This window comes from Sorex araneus, chromosome 3 (assembly GCF_027595985.1).
Source record: "Sorex araneus isolate mSorAra2 chromosome 3, mSorAra2.pri, whole genome shotgun sequence".
NCBI lineage: Eukaryota > Metazoa > Chordata > Mammalia > Eulipotyphla > Soricidae > Sorex > Sorex araneus.
This window is the reverse complement of record NC_073304.1, coordinates 38,798,605-38,823,836: the sequence shown is the minus strand read 5'-3', so window position 1 is coordinate 38,823,836 and position 25,232 is coordinate 38,798,605. Positions and strand designations below refer to the sequence as shown.

The 25,232-nt window shown below is 43.8% G+C and overlaps 1 protein-coding gene across 1 annotated transcript in view; it reads left to right on the top strand.

Moving 5' to 3' along the window:
* Positions 1-25,232, top strand: part of PRKCH (protein kinase C eta) — a 251,635-nt gene that overhangs the window by 50,344 nt on the left and 176,059 nt on the right. The gene's annotated exons all lie outside the window — the stretch shown is intronic.

Genomic DNA, 25,232 nt, shown 5'->3' with positions numbered 1-25,232 from the left:
AGAGAATTATTATTAATACAGCAGATAGGAACACGTGCCTTGCACGCAGCCAACCCAGGTTTGATTTCTGGCACCCTGTATGGTCCCCTGAGCCCAGTCAGGAATGATCCCTGAGTGAAGAGTGAGGAATAAGCTCTAGGAACTACCAGGTGTGGCCTTCCCAAAACAAAAATGGAATGTGATTGTTAGTATTTGTTCTAATAGTATATTTTAGGTTGAGACACATAGCTATTTAAAAGGAGAAATCAGGAGATATAAACTAGGAAATTCAAAGGTTATTTATTAAAAGAAAGACCTTGGATTACTTGAGCTTCTTGCTTTTTAGAGTAATACTTATACTGATTTCACCCCAATCTAAAAAATATAAATATTCCAGTTTATATTCTAAAGAGGTTTTGAAGACAGATGCTCAGTTTTGACTGATTGCACACATTATTTCAGGGTTGTAAGAGTAGGGTTTCATGTGACTCTGACAGAGAGGAGGTGGAATAATCAAGTGTTCCTCCCCAGAACACTACGTAGTGATCACCACAGAAAGGAGATAAAGTTCTCTTTTCCTTAATTCCTGGGTTGCTTGGGCTGGTCTCCAGAAGTGGGGTTGGGTGTGAACACAGGCGTTGTCATATCACATGAGTGCCTTGACAGGGACCTGCTCATTCATAGGAAGCACTCTCTCAACCTGTGAGAAGCATCAGGGATGACAAGAGTAGACTTCCTGGACAAATCACCTAACAAGATGAGGTTGAGGATGAGTAGGGCCTAGAGAATTAAGGGGCATTGCAGGCCAAGAGAATTGCATGAGTGTTAATGCAGTGAACTTGTTTGTGAAGGCCTGTAAGCACAAACGCTTCACTGGTCATAACTTGTAAGGCTTAAAGTCAGGAGTCAGTATAAGAGAAGCAGTGTACTTGGGGAACAGGCCATGAAAATCCAGGGGACAGCATAGACCATGTGTTTTAGGTGATAGGAAGTGTTGAAGAATTTTAACCGGGGGTGTCAATCATTAGACTTCCCCTTGGGGTGGGTTATTGTGGAAGCCTAGTTGATTATAGATTTGGAGCTGGGTGGCTGGAAGATGTTATGGTAGGCTGAGAAAACCAAACACATAAGAAGTGGTGAAAGCAGGGCTTATAGACTTTGAAAGTGTCCCAGATAAACAGTTTCTGTGATTTAGATTAATAGTCTGTGAGGAAAAAAAATTTATGGAAGAGACCCCTTAAGTTCTGGTGCCATAGATTTAAATCCATATATTTAGGAAAGCTTAGAGGAAGAGTTGGTATGCAAACCAAGGTGTTATTTTGATTTTAAAATGTTTATGAGCTTGATTGGGAGGTTGAAGCTCTGTGAAAAAAAAAAGTGGCTGAATTTGTGTCTGATAGTCATCCCCATAGAAGATAGTAGGAGAACTATGGAAGAAATTTGGTGCCGAAGAATGCAGAATGAAGAAGGCAGTCTACAGAAAACTGGATGGATGGATAAAAGGAGATAGTCTAGGAAAGATGCTGAATACTGAGTGTGAAGGTGGAGTCCATGGTGCCAGAGAAGCTGGAAAGGGAGTCTTTAAGAGGTTTGTAGTTGAAATAGGCGTCCCTAAGTATTTGATACAGGAAAGGCAGATAGAAATGAAGTTTGAACACTGGTGAAGGGATGGGGGTTTGATCATTATATGACTGAGACTTAAACCTGAAGCTTTGTAACTTTCGTCATGGTGATTCCATAAAATAAAATTAAAAAAAAATTAAGATAGTAGGATCGATTTGCAGTATTCTAGTATGAAAGGACATAGGAGTTGAGCTAATCAAAGAGAACCAAAAGACAATGAAGAGGTGCTGAGGCCCAGCCAAGATTGGAAACTGAATTTATCGTGACCCTCATGTAGGTGGCTCCCTAAACTGTATGTAGGAGCAAAGGCTGTAGATGGTGGGATTGATGGAGGGTAGGTTTCATCAGTTCAATTTGGTACAAAATAGAAAGTGAAAAGTAAAGTGTCAACTCACAGGGGGACCTGTAGGACATGAGAAGGAAATATGGATGGGAAAGCGGAAGTAGCTGAAAGGAAACTGTTCAGTGGACCTGGAGAAGACCTGTGAGAGCACAAATGTGGTGGGAGAAGGGCGAGGGCCGTCGGGTGATGTAGGCCCTAAGGAGTGCCCTTTGGAGGTGACCATGGGATGGTGACCATGCAGGATGAGACTGGCAGTGAGGGTAGCTGAGTGGTTCCTGTCTGAAGGAGACCTGTAGAAATGACACTTTGATTCTGCTCGGACAAAGGTAGAGTTCAAACTGGATTAGAGCATTGGGTATGGAGAATAGGAAACAGTATTTGGATGTTTAAGAACTCATTAACTAGTTGTGCAACTTAAATGTTTTGGCAGTCTTCCAAGATGCAGGGGGTCAGTATCTTGAAAATTCTTGTAATTCTGTTGTCATTTATTTGAGATATGGAAAAAAACGTGTCTGAAGAGGAAAATAGTGGGAAGGTATAATGGTGGTGGGATTGGTGTTTGAATACTAAATGTAATGAAATATTGTGAACTACTTTATAAAATAAATTATTTTAAAAAAAGAGGAAAATAAGAGAAAGCTCTAAAAATTATTTTTATGGTGGACTGCATACATTTTTGCATAACTTTTCAAGCTGGGTTTGAGATTCAGTGTAGTTTGCTAATGGGTGATTGATTTATTTAAAGTCAGTTTTTATATACTTTCCGTTGAGAGTGTGAGGGTGGGAAGGAGTACATATTCCTCATATTTCATCAGGAATGAGAATCGATTATTAAAAAACAACCGAAAATGAAAGATTTTTACTAGTGTTCAAGAAGGCAATAGATTGATTCTAAATCACACGTATTTCTATTTAACTCATGTAATGTTTCAATGTAAACTGTATTACCTGTATTTTACTTTTAAAAAATTTGTTCTTTTGTTTTCTTTTTTGTTTTTGGGACATACCCAGGTGTGCTTAGGCTCTATGCTCAATTAGCATTCCTGGTGAGGTGTGGGGGGGGGAGGGCGCAAGGAGGAGGGGGTGTTTCCGGGGGTCCCCCTGCTGTGCTGGGGATCAAACCCGGGTCACCCATGTGCAAGGCAAGGCAAGCATCTTTACCCACTGTTCTATCTCTTTAGCCCTTTGACTTCTTTTGTTTTTCCCTTTAAGTTGTAAGCATCTCTTTGAAGATGAAAGGGGGAAAAAAAGAAAACAACCATTAGCCATGTTGTATGAGGGCACACAAAGATGCATAGCACTTAGTTGTTCCTTCCCTCCCACCCCTACCCCCACCAAAGTTTCAAACTCAGTGGAAGAAACAAGGCATAAACACAGGAAAAGTTAGATAATTATGCAGGATTTAAATAGCCAGAAATTACATGACTAATGGACAGATGCATTGTTCAAGCAGCAATTCCTACAGGAGTTCAGAAGAAAGGTCATTTCAGGCGGTGGCGGGAAAGGAAGGGTGTAAGGCTTTAGAAATGACGGGGGAATATGAAAGGGTTAAGTAAAGGGACCAAAACTTGGGAGGTGTTGAAGCCTTGTCCTACAACCTCTGCCTTACCTTCTGCCTCAATTTCTCAATCTGCCGAAGGGATTGATATGTGTTGCCTCCTAGTCTATCAGAAGGTAGGACAGGGATTGCAAAGTTCTTTGCAGTCCATAATGAGTATGAGGTACAAGCAGCACACAACCTTGGAAGGTGTGTCTTAATTTATTAGGGTGTCATTTCTGTTTATACCAACCAAGTAAGATGAAAAGAGTTACTCCTTTCCAGAAAAGCTTGGCTCTTCCCACCAACCCTCCTCCAATAAGGAAAGACTCATTATCAATCTCTGATACATTCAGAGAAGAAACCTAGACAAATTATGGTTTTTGGAAAATTGTTCCCCTGGCCACATATCCTTCTTTATTTCCTTCAGGAAAGATAATGATTAACAAAGAAGTAAAACAGGAGAAGAGCCAGATTCCAAATTAAGAGGAACATATTTTGTATATTCCCTGATCACCTGACATCCTAAAATTTAGTGGAAATTTCAGATTGATTGGTGACTACTTTGGGTCTCCAGTCTATCCCAAAATTTGAAGACTGTAGTCTCAGAATTTATAGTACTGGCTATACCTGGTTATCCACTAAACTGCTGCCCATTGCTTTGGGAATCTTAATGATACTCCTTCAGAAATGAAGCTTGTACCCACACTAATGCGGCCCCTTATGCAAGCAGCCATCATTCTATATCACCATATTTGATGTTTATGCCTATAGTTATACTTGCCTCAGTGCCCAAAGACTCTGAGGCATGCAAGCCTCTGGGGGTTCTTAAAGCAATAGAAATTTTATTTGTTGGCTTTTTGGGCCATACCCGGCCATGTTCAGGGGTTACTCCTGACTCTGCATGCTGGAACCACTCCTGGTGGTGCACAGTGGACCCTGTGGGATTCTGGGAATTGTATCCAAGAGGCTGTGTACAAGACAAGTGCTTTACTTACTTTCCTATTGCTTTGATCCCTGGGAAAAGAAAAACTAGATTTAAGAACTGTGGCCCGCTTCAGCCTTAAATCCATGCAGTCTCTCCCTGGCTAGGGAGGTGACCCTTCTGCTGTGGTTTTCTCTAAGGTAGCAGAAGCTACATGTTTATATTATTATTACTTACTTGGTGGTGGTCAGTGCTTACTCCTGGGTCTGTGCTCAGAAATCATAACTGATGTTGCTCTGGGGACTGTGTGTGGTGCTGGGGATCAAGCTGGGGTTAGCCAGATGCAAGGCAAGCTCCAGTCCCTCTTTGTGCATTTTTTTTTAATTGAATCACCGAGAGATACACAGTTACAAAGCATTCATAATCTATGTGCATTTTTTTTCCTTTTTGGGCCACACCCAGCGATGCACAGGGGTTTCTCCTGGCTCATGCACTCAGGAATTACTCCTGCTGGTTCTTGGGGGACCATGGGGGACCATGGGATGCTGGGAATCGAACCTGGGTCGGCCGCATGCAAGGCAAATGTCCTACCCGCTGTGCTATCACTCTAGCCCCTCTTTGTGCATTTTTTTTTTGCTTTTTGGGTCACACCTGGTGATGCACAGGGGTTACTCCTGGCTCTGCACTTAGGAATCACTCCTGGCGGTGCTCAGGGGACCATATGGGATGCTGGGAATCGAACCTGGGTTGGCCGCGTGCAAGGCAAACGCCCTATCCGATGTGCTATTGCTCCAGCCCCTCTGTGTGCATTTTTAAGTGTGAATTTTATAAAATGAAGTTCTTGAAGACTAGGAAATCTCTTTGGTGAACATATCCCATATCCACTTGGCTAGCCAGCTGTTATACACAGTGCTGCTACTGGAATGAATGGCTCACGGGTCAGAACCTGACCTTTCTCCTACTTTACAGATTGCAGACCCAGAATACAGACAGAGGTATGACAGAAAGGTTTGCTGACAAGTAATAGGAAAGGAGGCAAGGGATGGAAGATGAAAAAGACTACAGAAAAATCGTAGAATCAGCCCATCCTTTTCGGAGGGATGCCTCCCTCTCCCACAATCGAAATGTCCATTCTGAGTCAACATCCTCAGAGGACCCAGGAAAACAAATTTGAAATGGTCCGACATAGCTGTTGCCTCTCTCTCTCTCTCTCTCTCTCTCTCTCTCTCTCTCTCTCTCTCTCTGTATGTGTGTGTGTGTGTGTGTGTGTCAGAGGTCAGCCCTGATGTAACCACCACTGAGGTCACCGTGGGTGAGGTTGTCATGGGTGAGGTTGTGTGCACACTGCACATGACACACCAGCTGCCCAGGTCCTGCTCCGTTTCCCCTGATTTTCCCATTTTTCATGTCCAGCTTAGCAGCTGGAATGCACTAGGTGTGTAATAAATATCTTTTGAATGAATAATGGGATGAATGTACACTAACTCTGGCCTCTTTTGGAAGTCCTGTGACCTGGAATTATCCAAGAAGGAATAAGACTTTCCAGAGTAGATTGGTGTCCTACTTGTGACTTTCTCACAACAATCCCCAATACTGTGCTACCCAGTGGATCCATGGTCTTAACCTGGAGACGTTTCCGGGGGGCTCATGACCTGAACAGGTCGAGCAGCCATGATTTCACCCTGCCTCATCTTCCAAGAGCACCAGACGCCCATCAAATCCCAGCATCTATGATAGATTTCTGACAGTCTCCCCTTCCCCTACCCTTTTCCTTCCTGGCCACAAGTCTTCCTGAATTGTCATCAGACTTCGAAAAGAAGATCAACACCAGTTCCAAGATAATCTTGCCTTTGAGCCTCCAAGTGTATTGCGATGGGGAGAAGGGTGAAGGGTGGCCTTCTGTTCCCCTCCTCTGCCTGGTGCCAAGATGAGGTGACTGGCTCCTTCAGACTGACTTGTGAGGAAAGCCTTTAAAGACGCAGCCTACTTTGTGCTCAACAGAAACTGGCCTGTTTGAGAAATAGCAGGATAGTTAGGTCACAGGTCAGAGGACTTACTGCTGATGTGCCCATTGGCAGTTCCTCTCCTGTAGGTATTTCCCATCTCTATTACTGCTACTAATTACTTCCTATTGGTGGAGCTAAAATGGGCGGGTTGCTGAAATGTGCTGTTCAAGTTTGAAGAATTTTTGCAATGAGAAAAAAAAAATTTTTTTTTTTTTTTTTTTTTTTTTTGCTTTTTGGGTCACACCTGGCGATGCACAGTGGTCTGGCTTTGCACTCAAGAATTACCCGTGTTGGTGCTTGGGGGACCATATGGGATGCTGGGATTTGAACCCGGCTGTGTGCAAGGCAAACGCCCTACCAGCTGTGCTATCGCTCCAGCCCTGAGAAAAAAATTTTTTCACTAGAAAGATGTTTGGTTATAAATGGTGACTCTTACCCTCCTAAAAGAAATGCATCTTTTGTTATTGACATCCAAGGCACAGTTGACAGTAAGTGAGCACTTAGGGGAATCATTTGAAGGCAGGCAACATAGCAGTGAATGCCTGCATTCATTCATTGTTCATTTGTTCAATAATACACACAAACCCCGGGCAACTACTTTAGCTCTTCTACATTTCTGCATCTAATCTGTGTCTTGGGCTTTATGAATAAATCTACATGACCCTGTTTACCCTGAAGAACATTAGTGGAATATGCTGTGTCAAATGCACCATTGACCTATAGTTGGGTGCTCAGGGAACCTTATAGGATGCCAGGGATTGAACCCAGGTAGAACCTAAAGTAAACACCCTACTCACGTTCTGTTGCTCCTGTCCTGGCATTTGACTTTCAAATCATCATCAAAATGGTTGATATTTTATCTGTTCAATGCATTTTCTATAGTTTTTCCAGAAAACTCAGATTATTAATGCAGCTAACCTTTAGGTTGAAGAGGGGGAAAAATGAATGTGACGGTGAGGTAAAGATTTAGTAAGAGCTTTCTTTTCTTTTTCTTCTTCTTTTTTTTTTGGTGTGTGTGTGGGCGGGGGGGGGGGGTGGGCATTGGGCCGAAGCTGGCAGTGCTCAGAGATTATTCCTGGCTCAGCACTCAGGAATCACTTGTGGTCGTGTTGGAGGACCATATGGCTGCCAGAGATTGAACCCAGGTTAGCTGCAAACAAGTACCCACTGTACTATCTCTTTGGCCCCCACCAAGAACTTTTAAAAATTTAAGTTAATTAACTTAGTTTTGGGTTTTGGGTGACACCCAGCAATACTCAGGGGCTGCTCCCAGCCAAGTGCTCTGGTGGTGTCAGTGGGACAGATGTGGTACAAGAGATTGAAGCTGACCCCTGCATGCAGAGCCTGTGCTCCTGCATATGGAACTCTCTCTCAGCCATTCTTACTTCCTTATTTATAGATGAGTATTTTCCCTATATCTGTCAGTGCTGGGTGCCTCTCTGGATTTGGGAATTGTATCCGGAGTCCCAGCATATGGAGCCTGTACTCCAGCCCCCATTTGTTAAAAACAACTAGTGCATTGATAACAGGCTCATAAGCAGAAATGCATCTTGTTCTTTGGGGTGGGCACACTCAGTGGTACTGAAGGCTCTGCTCAAGGTTGCATGCAGTGGTGCTTGGAACCACAAGGTGCCAGGCATTGATCATGGGCCTCCTGGGGTTAAACATGCCCTTAGCTTTCTTAGCACTCTCTTAGAGTGCATATTCCTACTGATCTTCATTTGTTTTTGTTTTGAGGCCATACCTGGTGGTGCTCAGGGCTTACTTCTGGCTCTGTGCTCAGGGATCACTCCCGGTGGTATTTAGGGGACTGTATTGGGTGATAAGGGTAGGATCTGTGTGCACAGCAAGTAAGTACCTTACCTACTGTACTATCATTCTGCCATCAAGTGTGTATTTTTTAAAAACATGAACGTGCTGACTTCTTTCGTTTGTTGTTTTGGTTTTCTTTTTTTAAGTTAGACTACTACTGCATGAAAACCAGCTATAGATCTTAAGGTTGTTAGAAGAGCAGAGACTTGGGAAATGCTGAAGAAAGAGCTACTGGCCACGGCTTAGTGAGGTGGGGGTCAGTCACCTGCAGAATGTGTTAAGTGGGGTGTCGATTTCTAAGTGGGGTGCTGCTTTCCAACTCCCACAGGTGGGTCAACTGAATTTGTCCTCAGGACATGGGAGAGTCAGGCAGGTAGGGCACCTGCAGTGCCTTCTCCCCGTGGGTTCTGGGAGAAAATGAAAAGCCTCTGCTTGAAAGCCTATGGCCCCTGCCCCTGTCTTTCCCCGTGTTTTTCTGGTTGTTTTTTTTTTTTTTTGACTAGAACTTCCTGCTCAGGTTTTCTGCAGCTCTTTGTGAAATCAGATAGTGTAATGGGTGTGATGTCATTGGCATTACAAAAAAAATATTCTGGATGTTAGATGGTAGCTGGATACATTTTGTAACCAATTCCCTAGCATCCTACCCCTGCCCTCCTTCCTGCTCCTTCTATTTTGAGCTGAAGGAAAGATATTTCAACAACAGCTTTGCTGTAAACAACTTGGAGAAAGGGATGGGGATACTTAACAAAAAAGAAGTCTGGGGTTCTTTTGGTGGGCCTTTTTTGGGGTACGTGGAGTAACAGTAGACACTGCAGAATGGAAATTGCCTCCAACCGGGATGTGCTAACACCACACCAGATGGTCCACATTAGGAACAGGGACAGTGTAGTATTAATATGGCAGTGTTACATACACTGACTCAAAAGGTCAGCGGTCTCTGCTTTCTCTCCATTTATTGAATCAAGTTTATCACTTGTAGTACACAAGGTTCAGACTCATTCACCGTGGCTTCCCTTTGTTGTTGCAGTGATCAAGGTCGTACACACACACTGAGTTGTGGTGTGCCAGAATTGCACACGGTTGTGCCAACAGGATGGCATGCCGGGTGCTGCTGGGGATCGAGCCCGTAGTCTCATGCTTGCAGGCTTCTCTGACACCAACCTCTCTGGAGGCAGTTTTCAGTAGACGGTGTTTTAGAATCAGTGCAGACTTGTAGAAGAATTATGATGATGGTACAAACTTTCCAAATACTGCACATCCTGTTTCCATTATTATTGATGTAATATGGTACATGGGTCACAGGTAATGAATCAGTGATAAACTACTGCTCTCTAAACCCTGGCTTATTCCAATTTCACTCATTTTTACCTGAGGTTCCACACTGTGTAAGGACCCAGGATGCTTCCTTTCATGTGCTGGTCCTGTTCCTAACTTTCCTCCAAACCTTGACGTGTTCCTTGTTTATGACTGCACTTAAAAGTTTGAGCAGTATTGGTGGGAAATGTTGTAGAATATCCTTCCATTTGGACTGGTCTGATGTTTTTCTTGCACTTGGTGTTTATAGGGATTTGGGGAGGAAGCCACACGAGTCAAATGCTATGTTTTATTACATCATTACACGTTACATGCATGCAATGCATATGATATCACTCCTGATGCAAACGGTTCATAGGGTTAATGTTTGGCAGCCTGTAGTGACCCCTGCAGCTACCCTTCCCTTTCTCCATACAGTACTTTTTAAAGGAAAACACTAAGCACAGTCACTCTTTTTGCACAATCCCCTCCTACCCCCCCCTATCTGCCAACCCCAGGGATAATAGGTAGTGGGACTATTAGGATCACTTTGTTGCATGCTGCAGCCCCAGAGTTTGAACCTGTGACCTTATGCTTGTCAGCCAGGCCTTTAAAATTCTGAGCCATATTCTAGATTGTTTTAAGAACGTATTCCAAATTACTTACTTGTATGTGTTGCGGGTATTGTCTGTGCACGTGTGTGCATGCCTCAGCAAGCAGTACACAGGGACCGTTTGTTCCTGACTCTGTGCTTGGCGGTCACTTCCGGCAGTGTTTGGGTAGACTCTGGTAGATTTTGGTAGACTCAGAGATCAAACCCAGGGTTCCCACATACCAAGCTTGTGTTTGGCTTATTGAGCTATCTCTGTGGCCACTTATTTTCATAGCGACTACACCCCATGGGTGCTATGCACAGCCCACTCTTAATGTGTGTACAATTATGTCTGCCTCCTGAAGGGGGGAAATTATGCTGATAATTTATTCAGTATTCGTTTGCTGAACTCATTGGTATTTATTGTATTCAGATTTTTTTTGGCAGGGGTTGTTGGTGTTTTGATTCACAGTTGGTGGTGCTCAGGAGTGTCACAGGATGTGTTGCTCAGTGGTCGCTCCTAGTCGTGCTCAGGGAAACATGCAGTGGCTGGATTAAACCTGAATTTCCCCACATGCAAAGCATGCCCCCTAGTCCTTTGAGTCTTCTCCCTAGTCCCCTTATTATAGTCTGTAGGTTATAATTAATTTATGTTGTTGGGACGGGAGCTGGGTATAGCTCAGCTGTACTTGTTTTTTACATATGGGGCCCTGGATTCTATTCCTTGCACTGTCAAAAAAAAAAAAAAGAATCCATTTATGTTGTTGCTCACACTGCTCCAGCTTCGGCCTTTGGGAGCTCTTGTAGCTGGTCAGTGCTCTTTCATGACACACATTATCACTGTGAACTTTATTTTGAGTACTTCTTATTTTTCCGAGCATTGCAAAATGCTCCAGGATAATTTTGTATACTGCTTGCCCCAATCCTGCAGTCAGATCTTTTCCAAGGTGCCATGGTTCTTTTTGTTGCAGATATGATTAGAATCCAAGTTTTGGGTACCAGGCATCCTTATAACCGCCAGATTGTCATTGTTCCTAGTACTCTCAGTAGACAGAACAGGAAATAGATGTTTGATACTCATTCCCCTTCATGTGCATGCATAGCTGTCCACATTTCTATATATCCAGCTGTATATCTGTAAGTTCAGGGATGTCTCCAACACACATCATTCCAATCTTTCCTCTTGATTATCTGCAAACTCTTGCTTCAGGGTGAAAACCTGCTTATTTTTTTTTCTTTTGATTTTTATGCCACATCTCTTGATACTCTGGGCTTACTCCTGGCTCTGCATTCAGGGATCAATTCTGATGTGCTCAGTGGACCATATGGAGTGCCAAGGATCAAACCTGGAGTAGCCATGTGCAAGGCAAGCACCCTAATACACCCACTGTATTATCGCTTCAGTTCCAAAACCTGTTTCTTAAAACTCATCATGAGTTTTGCTAGCATATGTGATGATTAGACAAGCCAATGGATAATGCCCACCTGTCCTCTTTTCCAGCTAGAATTCATGACTTTGTTGCATGCTGCAGCCCCAGGGTTTGAAATTATGATCTTCTGCTTGCCCGGCAGGCCTTTAAAACTCTGAGCCATATTCTAGATTGTTTTAATAATGTATTCCAAATTACTTAGTTGTGTGTGTTGTGTGTATTGTCCGTGCACAAAACACACAAAAAAAGGTCTTTAGTCTTTAGTCTTAGAGTCTCCGTCTGCTCTACAGTTATTTAAGTTAACATCTTTCCGTTATTCCCATCAGGGAGACCATATCACATTTTTTTTAATTCTTTTTTTTTTTTTTTGGTTTTTGGGCACACCCGGCGATGCACAGGGGTTACTCCTGGCTCTTCACTCAGGAATCACCCCTGGCGGTGCTCAGGGGACCATATGGGATGCTGGGATTAGAACCCCGGGTGGGCCGAGTGCAAGGCAAACACCCTACCCGCTGTGCTATCGCTCCAGCCCCCATATCACATGTTTTAATACAGTAGATTCTTATGTTACAATCTGTGTTCCTTCCTGGAATCTCTTGACTCCCTACAGGCTTATTTTTAATTTTTTGATTGAATGCAGCCAGGTTCAGCTGTGCTATAGAGTTTTGTGTGTTTTGACAAATACTTGGTGTTCTCCATGTATTATTAAAGTACCATAAAATACTTTCATTGTCCTAACATAAAAAATAATAAACCCGTATGAATGAGGTATTTCAGGGGGTTGTTTTGTTTGGAGTCACACTTGGCAGTGCTCAGGGCATACTTCTGGCTCTGAGCTTAGGATCACTCCTGGAAGACTCTGGTGACCATAAGAGGTACCCTGGATCAAACTGGGCTGGACACATCCAAGGCAAACATCTTAACCCCAGTACTATCTCTTTGGCCCTGACTAAGGCATTTTTGAGAAGTTGACAGTGCTGCTACAAAAAGAAATAGGAACAAATATTAGAAAGTGTCTTTTAGGGGAGGGCGCTTGTTTGCTGCCTTAGGAAAAAGCAGGTCCCGGGAGGCAGAGTATGTGTTTAGGGGAGAGTAGGGTCACACGACTGGAGAAATTTTGGGGTGCGTGGGCTTTTTGTTTCAGTGATAAGCCTCCTAAAAGTCCTATGAAGATGCTTCGGTGGGTCTGACTTGAAGGCCACCGGGTGGGGAGGAAGGCTGGGGGGAAGGGCGAAGATTCTGTCTCTGGCCTCTCCTCTCATTTCCTCAGGCCCACAATGTCAGTGTCATCTACTCACAGTCTGGTCTCACATCTTGCTGAGAGTCCTTCTGTTTGGTCGCACTGAAAGTGGTTCTGGTTTTGCTTCCAGCTGAAGTTCAAAGCAGTTCTGGTACCTCCTCAAATCCTGAGTTGGGTTGTCACTGGCACTGTGACACTTGTTTCTAAGAGCAGGCATTTGGAAAAGTGGAATCAGGAAGTAAGAGACAGGAGCAGGTGAACATCATGCAGTTTTTCTGTGTGGTGAATTTTCATTGAACAGGTTTACCAAAAGCCACCCGTGTGTTAGGATTCTGTTCCCAGGGTGATGGGAATGGTTCTCATGGTCCTAACCAGCCATGCCTCCCATCTACGCAGTCTTATCCCTCTGGGTGAGCGTAGTCCAGAGAGAAGGTGCTCTACCGCCCTGGCCTTGGAGGAGGCTGTTGTGAAGCCAGATGGAGAGGCTGAAGCTGCTCAGGGCTCACAAGCAGGTCCAGTGTTTTTTGGAATGCACTTGTTTCTCCGGCTGCTTCTGTTTTATGTCCTTCTCTAAACTTGACTCTCATCCTTGACCCTTTGTCTTTTAAACTGTGCCCTGTGTCTTGGGTTCAGCTCTTTGGTGACTTGATTGTCCTTGTCATACAGAGGACCCCTACTTCTCTACCTGCAGCTGCCTCTGTATGTTTTGGGTCTGAATGTCATTTTGTCAAACCTTCCTACCTGAATGTCTCCCTAAAAACTCAGTTTAAAATTTAGAGTCACCCTAAACTAAAATACTTCTAGATCAATAGTTTTTTGAACTGTAGGTTCATGGACCGGTACCGGTCTGTAGGGGAAAGGTTGAAAGGTTGAAAACCTCTGCTGTCTGCTTAGAGTTCCATGAGTCTGAGCCCCCAGACTGTACCTCATCCTTTTTTAGGGTGGGTACAGGCACACCTGCTGATACTTAGGAGTTACTCCTGGGTCTGCACTCAGAAATTACCCCTGGTGACGCTTGGGGACCCATATGAGATTACAGTAGGGGTTAAACCTGGGTCAGCTACGTACAAGGCAAAAACACGCTACCTGCTGTGCTATTACTCCAGCCCCTTCACCTAATCCTTAATGACCAACCCCCACCCACTCACACACAGAACCTGCTTGTAATGTTTCACTCCTCTCTTCACTGTGTCTGCAGCCCAGTTTAGTTGACCTCTCTCTAGCTTGTCTTCCGCCCTTTACTATTACTACTATTGCTAGTCAACTTGTTAAAACTTCAATTTCAACACTAACCATCAAAGCCCAACCTTCCATTTGTAGCTTAAACGCTGTTCTCTCTCTCTCTCTCTCTCTCTCTCTCTCTCTCTCTCTCTTTCTCTCTCTCTCTCTCCTTTATCTTCCCTTCTTTGGCAGGGGGATTTTTTTTTTTTTTTGCAGGGAAGGGTGTTTGGGCCAAGCTCAGGTGACTCGTAGTGGGGTTTGGGAAGCTTTATCTGGTTCCAGGGATCTAACTGGAGTTGGCCACGTGCAGGACAAGCACCTTCAGCCCCTCTACTTTTTCTCCAGCACCAGCAGAGGCAATTTCAGAGGTGTGATTAAATTTTCAAAAGAAGGCACGGAAATGTGGATGGTCTTTAGCCTCGTGCGAGGAAACCTTTCCATTGAGCTGCTGCAGATGGTGGGTATCCTGGAGGAAGCTGTCCTGCTTCCTGCCTCCTGAGCCTGGGCACCCCACTGAAGTCTTAGCTGTCTCCATATCTGCAGCCGTCTCCTTTGAAGCTGCTTTCTCCCTTGCCTGATAAGCCACATTCGGGCGGGTGAGTCCTACCACCTTGCTCCTTGCTTCTCTGATTCTTCCAAAATTGAATCACCTCCTAAATTAACTTTCTTTCTTATGCCTTGCTTTTCTGTGCTCTGTTTAGAAAAAATTCAGACTCTTACTTATGCCCTATTGAGGAAAAATTTCTAAAGGGGACCCCAATCCTCTTTTCACTTTCCATCCTATCTCTGACTTGGTGCTAACTATTCTAACTGGGAAAGATTGGAGTTCTTTTCACGTACTGGGGGAAAATCCAGTTCTTCTCTACTCTTGCCATCTTGTGTATCTTCTTCACATTCAAACAAAACACTTCACTTGTGACCTAGCTGATAGTCAAATAATGGGGTTTTGCCCACATGGAGCATTTCTTTTGGAGGTTGGAGATTCCCATGACTTTCTCAATCCCTATCCCTTTCCCTTCCTCAAATTCCTCCCAGCTTCCATCCATTTGCTAGAATACACCACACTTTATAGATGGCTGCAGGTTTATTATAAAAGGATATGATGAAGGGGACAGATGCATATCCAGATGCAGGAGAAGGATAGATGCATATTCAGATATGAGGCATATGGAAGGGGCTGACACGTGGAAGCATGCTGACTATCCTCGTAGCTCTCTGGACCCTGCACTGAGGCGTTGGTGGGTTATTAATTCCATTTTCAGGAGCCCGTCATAGTGGCCTCTTTCGACCGAAAGAAACTACTGTCACTGGGGAATGTCAGTTTTTCAAGAGCTGGGTCAGAGATTGGTAGTGATGGACCACAGCTAGACTAAGGGGTGGGCAGAGCATGTCTATCTCCAGAACCATGTGGATCCCAGATAGTGAGTGCCCTTGTCGCCCTGGTGACCCCTAAGCACAATTAGGAGTGTCCTCAGGAGCCTGGGCACCCTGTGTGTGGCCTTCTTTAAAAAAAAAAAGACAACAAAATGAGAGATGTTTCTTGGTCTAACGAGGAAGTTACAAGGATTTGAGGAGTTTTATGTCAGGAGCAAGGGACAGAGACTAATACATTTTTTCCCTATACTTTCGTGTTTCTATTTGAGTACCTTTGTGTCCAGATTTGAACTCACTTCCTTCCTTCTAAAACATGTTCCTTCCCCCGAGTTCCCTGGTTGATTAATGACAAACAGGGGTTGGCAGACATTGTCTGTAAAAGGCCAGGGCCAGGGCCAGTTAGTAAATATTTTTGGTTTGGTGGACCGTAAGTTCTCTACAACTGCTCATTTCTGCCTTTGAGCTCAGAAGCAGCCACAGATAATACACAAATAGTCAGGGTGACTGTTTCATCAAAACACAACTTATATAAATGGCCAGTGTATTAAAGATGACCTGTGAATGTGGTTTGCTGACCCTGATCTAGTCACTCAACCCCAGACTCAATACCCCTGTGACCTTGTCCTACTTCTCTTTTCTTTTTATGGTTTTGAATTTTCAGTAATTTCCACCATTATGGAAACTTTCTGAGATCTAGACCATAATAGCTTCTCCCTCATTAATTGGTCTAGGTTGGGGAAAAAAAAACAAAGTCAAAAAAACCTATAAACCTCTTTTAAGTTATTTTCCATCAATTTACAGAGTCAGTTTTTTTTTTTTACACAAATGGCCTTGGCTTGTGTAATGAAGTTAAAATTCTCTTTCTACAGTGTTGTCTTTATCTGTCTCTCTTCTCTAGAGAAAAGAGATTATTGTTGTTTTTTTGTTGCTGTCTAAATTTTTAAATTTATTTTTATTTTAAAATAACTTAAAAATTTAATAAAAGAACTGTCATTTACAAACTTATTGGTAATTGAGTATCAGGTGCATAATATTTGAACACCAATCTCACCACCAGTGTCAGCTTCCCTTCACCAGAGTTCTCATATACTCTCCCCATTCCCAACCCCTACCCCTACCCTATCAACTTGATAGGCACATTACATAGTTACAGTGGTTACAACTTAGATCTCATGTTTTCCGTTTTGTTGAGTTGTGTTTTGGATTTCTGGCTATACCACTCACCCGTATCACCAGTAAAACTAAAGCTCCAATTGCCTGTTCACCCATTACTTCCCGTTCTGAGAAGGGTTTTCTTTGGTCTCACGAGGCCATTACGGTGGGAAATGGAATTAATGACCCACCAGCCCTATAGTACAGGGTCCAGAGAGCTTCTATGATGGTGCCTATGCCCCTTCCACACTTCTCACACGGGCATCTCCTCCATGTGGATATGCATCTGTGTCCTTCATTCGTTCCTTTTATAATAAATCTGCACCTTTCTCTCTTCCTCCTCTTCCTTGTGATATTGGTTTTATCTGCACTCAGGACATGCTGGGGACTTGCCCGGTTCTTCACTCCCACTTTCCTGCCAGGTCAGCACAAGCCTCCTTCCCAAGGGACATTCTTATCTAGACTAAGGATGGCTATGACTCTTGATCTGAATAATGCTTTTGAAGTTTCCTTACTTGTCAAAATCATACTGGGTTGTACTTTAGATCTTCTAGGTGTTCCTTCCTCTCCACTGAACCTTAAGAAGCAGTTAAAAGTGGCCCGGTAGATACTCAGTCTGACATAAGGAATGGTCCCATCCGTCTTTCCTTGAGATCTTCCCTGCAGGTGATGTGCAGGGTCATTTTCAAACCTGACCACTTCAAACCCCAGACATTCTGATCACTTCTCATTTACCTTGTCTTTTTCCTCTCTGCCTTCACTTCCTCTTTCCCTCCTTTGCTGTTTAGTGCCGTCACCCCCATCCTAAACTAAGACCATAGGCAATCTCCTAATGTGTATTTCATCACCATCTTTTCTTGCCTTGTCTAGGGGCTAGGAAGAACTATTACTATCATTGTTATTTGCTTTTTGGACCACATCTGCTGATGATCAGGGGCTTCTCCCTTGTTGGTGTTTGGGGGCTGCCTTGTGGTACTCAGCGGGAACACATGATGTTGGGGTACATCTGAGGGCTTTTGCATGAAAGCATGTGGTCAGCCTGTTGGGCCCCTGGGAGAATTACTGTGAGTTTTAGATAAGTCTTTGAGGGATGGATTATTTGGCAGTCTCGATACATCTTCTAAATACTCTATAGGGTTTAGAAATGTGTGTCGGAATTGTCAGATATTAAATGTGAAAATTAAAGGGGCTTAATTGACTCTCGTTTTTCAAGTTTTTCTGGCAGAGGCCAGAGGACTGGCCAAGTGGCAGGATGGCCCTGCCTGGACAGTGCTAATAACCTGGCTATGAGCCCAGCGGCTCCATCTCTAACCTCACTGAGGGTCCAGACATAGCAGATAAGGATTTAACAAACGCTCACAGAGTTGATGATCACATTTCTCTTCCCTGTAAACGTGAGTCAGATTTGTTTCACGTTTCTGTTTAGTTTTGCCATCTTTCCCTGATAGTTCTTTAGTTTCTTACCCCTTCCTGTCCTAGTCCTCAATATTAAATTCAGAGCCTCATGCATGCCAGGCAAGTGCTGAGCCACATGCCTGGGCTGTTTTTGTAGTTGTCTATTTGTTTTCCATTGAGTTTTTAACCTGTGATCTGTCATGTGCTTTTAATACTTCAGCCTTGCAGATTCAGTTCAGAGATGCAGGAGTTGCCTGTGCTTCCTTCATCCTCCTTTCCCCTTAAACGCCTTCCCAGGCAAGGGGACACATGACAGTGATTTGGGCCCTTCAGGCCAGTGACTAACAGCGCCTGAGCAGCCTGCCTCATTCCCCCAGCCCTGGAAAGACTTGCTGTGCTGAGCAGCTCTGCCTCGTGCCCACCCAGAAGCTGTGCAGAGACACCATTGAAGCCACTGACTCCCCCAGTGGCCGAGGCAGGAGGAGGCAAAGGGGACACCAAAGGATTTGCCAAGGAGCTCTCTTAGGTGCTGGGGGTTTGAGTCTGGATCGAATCTTAGGGGTGGAGCTCTGCAGCCAGGACAGTCCCTGCAGCCAGGAGGGGGACTGATGTGGGAACCAGCATGGGAATCTTCTCTGAGCCCGGATTATGGTTTGCCCTTTCCTGCTGGGTGCCCTCAGTCAATTCTATCACCTCCTGGAGCCTCACTTTTCTTTTCTGTATAAAGGCAGCCGAGAAACTAAACTTGCAGGTCATGAGCGGGTGAGATAACGTAGGTGAGGCAGGTAAACCCTTCATCTCACAGAGCTTAGGACATAGTTGCTATGATTTGTCCTTAAAAACCCAGCCACTTGGTTTTCGGTACATCCTGCACAAACTTTTTTTCTAGAAATTTGAACTCTTTTGCAGGTATGGGGTGGGGAGGCATACCTGGTGATACTCAGGGGTTACTCCTGGCTCTGCACTCAGGAGTCACTTGTAGCAGTGCTTAGGGGACCAGTGGGGTGCTGGGATTGAACCTGGCAAAGCAAGTGGCTTATCTGCTGTAATATCTCTCCAGTCCCTGAACTGAAATTTTTTTTTGTAGGTTTTTTTTTTTCACACCTAGTTATGCTCCTGAGTCATTACTGGCTCTGCACTCAGGAATTACTCCTGATGGTGCTGAGGAGGGGGGGTGGGGTACCATGTGGGTACCAGCTGGGAATCTATCGTGGCTTGTCCATATGCAAGGCCACACCTTAGTCGCTGTACTATCTCTCCAGCCCTCAGAACTTTCATTTTTAAGCCTGACTATATCAGGTTAAGGAGAATGAAGTGCTTTATTATGTCTTTAAGCTTTTTTTTTGTTTGTTTTTTATCCCTAGAGCAACACTTAGGAAAGTCATAGAAATGAGCCACTAGTCAAGAATCTGGCTATCACAGATGTCTGGCTCAGGGCCCATAGAATCGGCATGAACTCAAATGAAGGATTTCTTTCCTTATTTTTTTCTCCCTTCTTTTGTTTAACTTGCTAGGTACTTTTGCGTATTCCAGAGTGAAATGAATGTTAAATAGAGAGAAATTCCTGTCTGTGATCAATTCTAATGCCTTTTTTTGTTTTGGGTCATACCCAGTGATGCACAGGAATCACTCCTGGCTGTGCACTCAGGAATTACCCCTGGCGGTGCTCAGAGGACCATATGGGATGCTGGAAATCGAACCCGAGTCGGCCACATGCAAGGCAAACGCCCTAGCCGCTGTGCTAGGGCTCCAGCCCTTCTAATGCCTTTTGTGAAGGGAATTGGTTGTAACTTATTCCCAGTTAATTAAATGAGTGTTTCCTTTGAGGTCTATGTACAGGTTTTTCTTATTTATGCTTAGAATCTTTGTTAGAGTTAGAAAGGTTTTTCGACAACCCTTTTTTTCATGGGCAAGGAGATTGGGATAGGGCCATAAGGGACTTAACCAGTGTCTGCAAAATGTTGCCAAGGAGAATCAAACTTTTGTTAAAGTGATGTGTGTGTTGGGGAGGCAAGAGGCAGTGCTATAGATTTACTTGATGGCACGTTCAGCAATAGTGAAAGATTCCCTGTCTAGTTCATGTGCTATTGGTATCTCTTGGCGCCATCTTGGCAAGCTTTGGTACTTTACAAAGCACAGGTACTTAACGTATGTAGCCTAGTAAATACTACTGTTCATATTTTACGGGTGATGGAATTGAGGTGGTCAAATGAGTGCCCTTCCCCCTATTCTGCGGACTAAACCAAATTAGCAGGTATTGGTTGCCTCTTTCACTCTTCTAGGATGCTTCCAGACCCTAGAGTAATAAAAACATCAGATTCTGCTGGAACAGAGCTTAATGATTTAATGAAAGTGATGAGATCTAAGTATATGCCATTTCATCGGGTTGCTTTGGGAATAGATTAGCATCATAATATTGGAGCCAGGAATTCTGAGACTTGAAGGATCTCAGTATGTAGGTCAAGATCTTTCTGGCGAAAGCTTTTTCCTTCAGCACCTGTGTCATATTTGCAGGTGTGCTCTGTTATCTAGCCCACCTGCAGCCCCAGGGAGCTGCTCTGGGGAGCACCAAGCACCTGGCAATGATCCTGACCTTGGGATTATTTCAGCAGAGTTTTGAATGAACAGAAAAGTGAAGGGAGAAAGGGTTTCCAAGTAGACAGCAGTGTGAACATGGTGGGGCTGTGCCAGAGGGTGAGAAGACGGACCTGATGAGAACACCAGAGTTTTAGAGTTGGAATGACAGTGGGTAGGGCACTGGCCTAACATGCGGTTGACCCAAGTTTAATCTCCAGCATCCCCTATGATCCCCAAGCACCACTATGAGCAGTTCTTTGGTGCAGAGCCAGAAGCAACCCCTGAGCATTGCTAGGTGTGGTCCCAAAACCAAAATAAAATAAAATACAAATCATCTGTTTTATCACTTCACTTCAAACCATATTATACAGATGGAAAATTCATACGAATAAAAACAAGCTCATCTACATTCATCATTAGAAAAATACAAAGTAAAGTCACACATCGTTAATTGCATCTCTGTGAAGATAGCCAGCATTAAAATGATATATTACTGTTTATAAGAAGGTGGAGCAACTAGAATGCTCTCAAAATGTTACCATCTTAAAATAGAGAAGGGACTAGTATGACAATGATATTTAGAAATGTTCACGCTAGACAAAGAACTGAGTGTTAAAAGTAGGTATAGGGATATACACAACAACCTCTCAGAATCTGTATTTTGAACCACAGTGCAAAAATGGTGGGCAGAGAGAGAGGGAGGAGAGAGAGAGACAGAGAGAGAGAGAGAGAAAGAGAGAGAGAGAGGGAGGGAGAGGCGCCTGGTTGGGGGAGGTGATAGGAGGGAAACTGGGAACATTGGTGCTGGGAAATGTACACTGGTGGAGGGATGGGTGCTGAAACACTGCATGACTAACAGCATTGTAAGGGCCTATCACAGTGATTCAATAAAAATTTTTTAAAAAAAATTTAAAAAATGTTATCATCACCTTAGAAAGCTGTTGTGTTTCAGTGCTCAGAGGAGGTGAACTCCAGGACACAATCTGGATGTTAGAAGGCACAGAGAGGAGGTGACATTTATCTTTATGTATTTTGCTTATTCTTGTTGGCTGCCAGTTTGGATGTCCGGTCATGGGAAAACCCTACTTAAACTGGCTAAAAGGAATAGGGGTTAGAAAGCTACTACGAGGGTTAAGGTAGGCCTGCTTTCCATACTGCTGACCCTATTTGATCTCTGATGCCACATGGTTTCTGAAGCACAGAGCCAGAAGTAGCCTGTCACAAAGCCAGGTGTGATACTACTTCCCACTACGCTAAAAAGGAATGTATGGGGGTCAGAGCGATAGTACAGCAGGTAAAGTGTTTGCCTTGCTTGTGGCCAGTCCGGGTTCAATCCCCAGCATCCCATATGACACTTCACTCACTTCCAGGAGTGATTCCTAAGTAAAGAGCCAGAAATAACCCCGGAACATCATTGGGTGTGACAAAAAAAAAAAAAAGAAATGTATGGACTCAAGTAGCTGAACAGTCTTAAAGACTCAGCCAAGACTTGATCTCAGAATTTAAATGAGATCGAGACCTACTCTCTTTATCCCAGCACCCCCGAAATTCTTGGCTTCATCCTCTCTATACAGCCTGATGATAAGTACCAGGTATTCCTGAATTTTTTTCCTTCCGTAATGAAGATTGAAGTTCAGCAGAAGTAAGATCTTTCTTTCATGTAGATGCAGGATTCTTGCTTGGATATTGTGCCTGAAACCGAGCTAGTTCCTGAGGGTTATGAAGTTGCTGTTAAGTTAGTCAGAGGATAAGACATAGGGCACATATTTGCTTCATTGCAGACTGTGTTGGCCAGGAGAACTCATGGCTCTGATAAGCTAGATAGTATAAAGATGTGCTGTTATACCTATCGCCTCTGCAACTATGCAAGACTCCCAGCAGACTTGTTTGCGCCATCTATGAGGGAAATAAAGTTTTTAAAGAAGCTGAAAGGCAATTTCCAGAGGTTAGAATGGGTGTTATAACTAAGGAGGAAATTCTTACTGTTATCCAAGGAGGCAGAAATAGGTTAGTGAGTAGAATCTATCGGTTGCTATTCTGCTCTTAGAGAAAGCACTTCCCATGGAATATAGGAATGAAACAGGCCAATGGTGGAAGTAGTTACTTGGCTGTCCATGGGACTAAGCAATCAGTATGAATAGATGACAACAGCCTATCAATACCGAATCAGTAGAACAGATTACCTCAAAGGGCATGTTTTAAAGACACATTTCTCTGTTACATGATAGGAAAAGGGTTTTTACATTGACACATGCATACAAACTGCAAACAGATTTTTTTTACAACATAGAACTTTTTCCTTTCTCCTCATGTACATATCTTCTGTTGCGTTTTGTTCTACTTGTATCACTTGTCATCCTGTTGATCTTTGATTTGCTCGAGCGGGCGCCAGTAACGTCTCCATTTGTCCCTGTCTTGTGCTAGTGTAGCCCAATGATATCTGCTCGCTCCAGGAACAGAAGGAGCCTCAAACCATTCATTCAGGGTTTTGACAAAGAAGTCTGACCGCCTCGCCGGTGGGTGGACATGCGGTCTTTTGACGTCCCGTGGAATCCAGTCTACTTAAAAATCTTTATTGTGTGCAACCCCTCAAATGTCCTATGAATGAATCTGTTTGTAGTTTGTAAAGTGTCTTCCTAAGGTCGGAGGATTTAGAAGGCCAGCCCCAGGTGGGTGAGGCTTGACGGTGAAATTAGAGTCTGGATTTTCTACCACAGTGGGGACATGGATAAAAGTGAGAGAGAAACCTGTTGTCTGATTCTAAGTGGTGGAATCAGTGGAATCAGCCCTAATGGTAGGTCAGGAGTGGTTGTCCAGGGCACTGCAGGATGGTGGAAACAAGTGGCAGTCTGTCTGTCCTGAGGCTGGGAGCAGCTCCTTCTGTGCCAACAGCAGTTTATGTTGTGGGGGCGAATGTGTGTTCTCTGCCAGGCGTTTATATTGAAGATGAAGGAGTGGTTTTTAAAAATAACATATTTTCAACTTGAAACAAGTCAAGGCAGAGAGTATAGACAATTAAGAGACTGACATCCTGTTTAGTCATCTCTCCCGAGAGCTCTATTTTCAGAACTGCTCTCCAAAGGCTCACAAGTGGTGTTAAGCTAGCTGAGGGGGTATCGTTAAGTTAGCAGTACTGATGAGGCAAGTAGTTGATTTGAACACTGGTGTGCTTTGCAGTGTGGAAACCACTACTGATCACAGCTTTTCTGCAGACAAGGAATGGGTGTATAAAGATATGCTGTTATACAGATAAAGTTTTTGAGTCGGTGTCAAACAGGCCTCTTTTATTTTGAATAAAGAATATGATCAGGTGTGGGGGATAAAAATATGTGAATGTGAAGTAGGGTAAAGTTCTTGCCTTTTTGGAGCTAGGGATGTGGCTCAGTGATAATGCCTTACATGTATGAGGAACTCGGTTCAGTTCCTGGCAACCGCTACCCCAGGAGAAAAAAATTAATATATCTTATCAATCTTTGTCACCCATAGGTACAATGTTAGCAGTCTGTACTGTTAAGGCTCTTTGAGATTATCCTCCTGAAGCTGTGTGAGAATACTGAATAATGATGACATTTGGGACTCTCAGACTTATGGGGATGAAACTCAAAGTTGGTCCAGAACTTGCCCAGAGTTCAGCACCTGCTGTAGAAGCAGGCTGGAGTTGATGTCCTGCTGTAGTCTGAGTTTTTTCTGCTGCACCCTGTGCTTAGTAGCTCAGCTAATGCTCTACCGTAGAGAACCATACTCAGTTTTTCTTGAAATATCCTTTTAGTTGCAAGGTCAAAGGTAAAACTGCAGCTGTGGACTCAACCTGATAATGTTTTATTTAAGGACAATTATAAATTTATAAATCTGGATTCAAAAGAACTTCCCAGTTTGGGGCAGGAGATAGTACAATGGTTAGGGTGCTGGCCTTGCATGCAGCCTACCCAGGTTCCCCGGCATCCCAAATGGTCCCTGTGCACCACCAGGAGTGATTCCAGAGTGAGCCAGAAGTAAGACCTGAGCATCACTGGGTGTGGTCCAAAAATCAAACCGAACCAACCAACCAACCAACCACACACACAAAAAACCCCAACCACTCCCCCTACCCAAACATCCCCAAACAAAAAAAACCACTCCCTGTCTAGGATTTAAAGTGCTCCTGTGTTCACAGCAGCATGAGGAGGCCAGCGCCTGCCAACCTGGGTTTCCGGGTCAGAGCACATATGAAAAGAACTGCTTCTCTGGGGGTTGTAACAAATGTCTAATCTGCAGAATGTATGTCTTGGTATCTAAGCTCGTGGTTAGGCCTTTAAGAGTTCTCAGCACCCACCAAGTATAGGAGTAGTCAGGGTAAAAATCCCAAACTGCTTTCCGTGCTATAGCCTATGGAAGAATTACTTTTGGGGAAAACGTTAGGGACAGAGATAGCTGTCCCTGCTTCATATATTTCCTTTCCTAGAACAAAAGTCCCGCAGTTGTTTGTGCTCTGTTTACTTATTACTTTGGGTGTTGTCAGTGCTTCTCTGGTTCCTGCACTTACTGTGTGGCTTAATGCAGTGTGGCTCACAAAATTGTGTACATGAGACAGGAATGTCCCAAGCCATGACCAAACTTATGGGTGCTGCTTGATACGTTAGAGAACTGAAATGGAAGAAATTTAATTCCAGAGAAGGGAAACAAAGGACTTTTTTTAAAAAGTACTTTTAGCGTTTGCCATTTCTTGTACTTTCAAGTGGATTCTAGAACTTCTA